The sequence below is a fragment of the Vicia villosa genome, linkage group LG4 (genome assembly GCF_029867415.1).
Source record: "Vicia villosa cultivar HV-30 ecotype Madison, WI linkage group LG4, Vvil1.0, whole genome shotgun sequence".
NCBI lineage: Eukaryota > Viridiplantae > Streptophyta > Magnoliopsida > Fabales > Fabaceae > Vicia > Vicia villosa.
Window position 1 is genome coordinate 117,231,400 of NC_081183.1, and position 4,413 is coordinate 117,235,812.

General features: G+C 41.1%; 1 long non-coding RNA gene across 1 annotated transcript; it reads left to right on the top strand.

Annotated features, from left to right (window-relative positions):
* Positions 1 to 1,948: 1,948 nt before the first annotated feature.
* On the top strand, positions 1,949 to 4,175 carry LOC131599528 (uncharacterized). The gene is made up of 3 exons (XR_009282820.1): positions 1,949 to 2,329; positions 2,408 to 2,506; positions 2,618 to 4,175. It is a non-coding gene; the product is annotated as an uncharacterized LOC131599528 (long non-coding RNA).
* Positions 4,176 to 4,413: the final 238 nt, after the last annotated feature.

Consider the following 4,413-nt stretch of genomic DNA (forward strand, 5'->3'; position numbering starts at 1 on the left):
TAACCATGTGGACGTAGAAGTGATCCCTGTAAAGTTCGATGTTGGCGAAACAAAAAACCCAACCTTCAACAATTTTCTCACTCATCATCAGAAAGACACTCCCGACATTAGTGATGAGGAGCATGACGCCTCTTGACATATTGGCTGTCGAGATGCGTTTTCTGTTCCAGGTCCATGCAGGTGGCAAATCAATTTTTCTATCTCGCCAGTCATCTACACAATGGTGAGGGCGTCGCTTTAGGGTAATTGATATTGGCCAACCTGTATGTATCTCTGACAGAAGTGGCCCGATAAATCAGATGCTACAATCCCAATGCCACAAAAAAGAAGAACGTTCTGGTGCATGGACCCTTCTGGTTACTGCAACTGTGGCCAAATGCCACTTTTACTGAAGAATTAAAACCCTTTAGGAATATGAAAATAACTTGTCCTCTGGACAAAATCTGTAGTGTTTGGGAGCGCTTGTCAATGTTGACTCCTGTCGATAAGGGTGCTCCCAACTTTTCCCTTTTCAAATTGATGTTTGACTTGATGCTAAAAAGGGTCGATTTTCAACCATCTATGGCTCCTTTCGCTGACGGCAAGTCTGGTCCTAGGTGGCTAGCCAACATCTTTCCTCCAGTGAGAGAAGAACACAAAAAACTTTCTGTCAACACCTGGCATCGATTTCTGGTCCCCACTTTTCTATCATACTCTATTGCAAGCACAAAGCCAAGTTTGACAGCCTATCAACCCAATTTGGTAGGTCGACAATTTGGTCTTTGTCATTTGGTCCCAAAATCTCCATACACCTCTCATGAGTTATTGCTGGATGTACTTAACGACGAAGCATGGGAACATGTTAAGGAAGATTACGACAACATATGGAAGAAACGACCCTCTCTTGTCTTCACAAATTTTAAACCATCATTCTACTGTACTTATGAGTTCGAAACCTGGTGGCGAACTTATTTTGTAACTTTTATTGGCGACCCTGAAAAGAAGGTTTCAGAACTGACTCCTGCTATTGCTCATTTGCAGGGTAAACCCACTCAATGTAAGGCCACCAATATTAGACAAATTGAGGCTTTCTAGAAGTACTTTGGGGTGGTATATTTGCCCACTGATCTTCATCGAACCATCTCTCAAGCGGCTGAGGCATTAAGGGAGAAGGTAACCAGCAAGATCCCTTCTTTAAAAATACATGGTTACGCGAAAGACAAATATCTCTTCGCACTTCATTTTGCAAAACTTAAATTTCCTCCTTTCTCACTAGCCCTTTGGCTTTGGCATTTCGACCGCCAATCCTGGATTGGTAATATTGTCCTTTGTCGGATGTCCATAATGCTTATAAGAAAAAGGCCGCTAGAGTTGAATCGACGAAGTACAGCTTGGACAATTATCCAGGTGCCTTGCATATTTCCCCTCAATATGTGAGGACGCTCACTGCCATTCCCAATGGTAACAGCTTCTTGAAAAGCTTCTTTCACTTTCTTTGACTTTTCGTGTTACTAATTTAGCCATTTCTTTAGCCATTCCTCTTGCAGTTGGCAAAGACAACCCTCCCTCCAAGTATGATAAAGTAGCTACTTCTAAGGCAAAGGTATGTCTTCGACCTTGCAGATTTTTGTCTTCACGTTTTTGCCTTGTTTTGACACTTCTTTTGCAGCCAAAAACTAACACCCCTAGCTCTGATGATGATGAACCTATCTCGACTGCTATAAAGGTTCGATTTGCGGCTTGTTTCATGTCTGGCTATGTATTTGGTTTTTATTCTCTGCCTCTAATTCTGAGTGCCTGTCTTTGTGCCAGAGTCGAAAACATTTTGTGGCTTCGACCGCTCCGTCTCCCCAATCCAAATCGTCCAAGAAGGACAAAATGCACGCTTCTGAAGGGCCGAAACTAATTTTCTCTGACCTGACTTTCTGTGTCAAATTATAATTTTGTCTTTGCATAACCTAATCTTTTTCCAGCCATTTCAGGATGCTAAGACCCTTCACCGATACCTCCGCTCCACACATAAAAGAAAGCAAGAGTCTTCTGCTGAAGGTGGGGCGGTCAAAAAACAAAAACCAAAACCTAAGTCCCCCTAGTCTCAAGGAGCTACGCTGCTTGTCGAATCGGGTGAGGAATCAGAAGAAACTTATTCGTCATTGGTTCTGAAATGGAAGAGTAAGATTTTTGTTCGAAATAACTCCATTTCAGCTTTGTTTGGTACTAACTTTCAATTTCATACGTAGCTTCGACAACTCTCTCTCCCAAAGCTCCAACAAAACAACTAGATTCTTCCATGGCTATAGCAGCCTCGAAAGGGGATGGGGCGCAATGGACCTTCGACCCAGCGTTTCAGGTGCGAACTAAACCACGATGGGTCTGTGACTTTAGTTAAGATTAAAATTGCTTATGAAATCTTTACTGTTCAATACAGGCTGACCCCTCCAATCCACAAGGTGATGCTGTCGGTGTGGCTGAATACACTCCTCCTCTAGTGACGCTTCTTCTCAAGAGGAACCTGCTTCAGCCGCTGGTGAGTTAATCGACTTAACTATCACGACTATTCAAAGTGATTCTGACTATGTCACTAGTCCTGCTACAGGCTATGCTTTTTATTCGACTAGCTCTAACTCTAGTCTTTCAGATCGCTCACCGACTCTGGGGGCTGCTGAAGGCAATATTGACCTTGTCGAAACTGCTCCTCCCCAACCTGGTGGCGTGCAAGGTGATCTTCTGGCTACCGAATCTACTCCTTTGACCATTGCTGACATTCCTCATGACGACGAATCTACACTCATCTTTCTAGCTACCACTAAGAAGGTTTCTTCGCCTCCGTCGACAGTTGATAACCATGCTGATCAATCAACAGAGAAAAACTTGGCCTCGACAACTTTCATTGAAGATAACGTTCAGCCTTCTCCGATGGATATTGATATTGACTCTGCAACTTGGCATCGACAGCTTTCATTGAAGATAACCATGTCGAGACCATCTTACCACATCATAGGTTCTGGAACTTCTTCACATGGGTTTAATGGGCCCTATGCAAGTTGAAAGTCTTGGTAGAAAGAAATATGCTTATATAGTTGTAAATGACTACTCCAGATACACTTGGGTAACCTTCATCAGAGAAAAATCAGAAGTCTTTGATGTTTTCAAAGACCTATGCCAAAGACTTCAAAGAGAAAAGGAGAGCAATGTCATTAGAATCATAAGTGATCATGGGAAGGAATTTGAGAACAAATTTTCTAAATTCTGCTCATATGAAGGAATCAACCATGAGTTCTCTTCTCCCACTACCCCTCAAAAAAATGGGATTGTTGAACGTAAGAACAAAACTCTTCAGAAATCTACTAAAGCTATGATTCATGCAAAGAAATTACCCTATCATTTTTAGGCTGAAGCTATGAATATTGCTTGCTATATTCATAACAGGGTCACACTGAGAAAAGGGACTTCAACTACTTTGTATGAAGTTTGGAAGTAAGTGCTACATTCTGGCTGATCGTAATCAAAGAAGGAAATTGGATCCTAAGAGTGATGAGGGAATATTTATGGGCTACTCCATAAACAACAAAGCCTATAGAGTCTTTAACTCCAGGACTAGAGTAATGATGGAATCCATAAATGTTGTCATTGATGATAAAGGGTGGAATGCTGAAGATGATGTCCTAGAGGATGTTGAAACATCGATCAATGAAACATTAACAGAATTTACTGACCGAAGTATTAACCCTATCCAGTCTGATAGAGCTGTTGATCCTATCCAATCTGACAGAAATTCTGACCCTATTCATGTTCAAGAGGAACCAAAGACAGATCAAGCCAACAAGGGGCCTTCCATCAGAATTCAAAATGATCATCCTAAAGAACTTATTATAGGAAATCCTAATCAAAGAGTCACCATTTGATCAAGGGGAATCATATCAAATTCTTGTCTTGTCTCTAAAATTGAACCCAAGAATGTCAAAGAAGCCTTGACTGATGAGTTTTGGATCAATGCCATGCAAGAAGAGCTAAAACAATTCAAAAGGAACGAAGTCTAGGATCTGGTCCCACGACCTGAAGGTACAAATATTATTAGAACTAAATGGGTGTACAAGAATAAGTCTGATGAAAAAAGTGTCATTATCATAAATAAAGCAAGATTGGTTCCTCAAGGGTACACTCAAATTGAAGGAATTGACTTTGATAAAACTTTTTCTCCCGTTGCTAGACTTGAATCAATCAAATTACTCTCAGGAGTAGCTTGCATTCTTAAGTTTAATTTGTTTCAAATGGACGTAAAGAGTGCTTTCCTTTACGGTTATCTGAATGAGGAAGTTTATGTGGAGCAGCCTAAAGGAATCGTTGATCCTAGTTTTCCTAACCATGTGTATAAGTTGAAGAAAGCTCTGTACGAGTTGGAACATGCTCCTAAAGCATGGTATGAAAGATTAA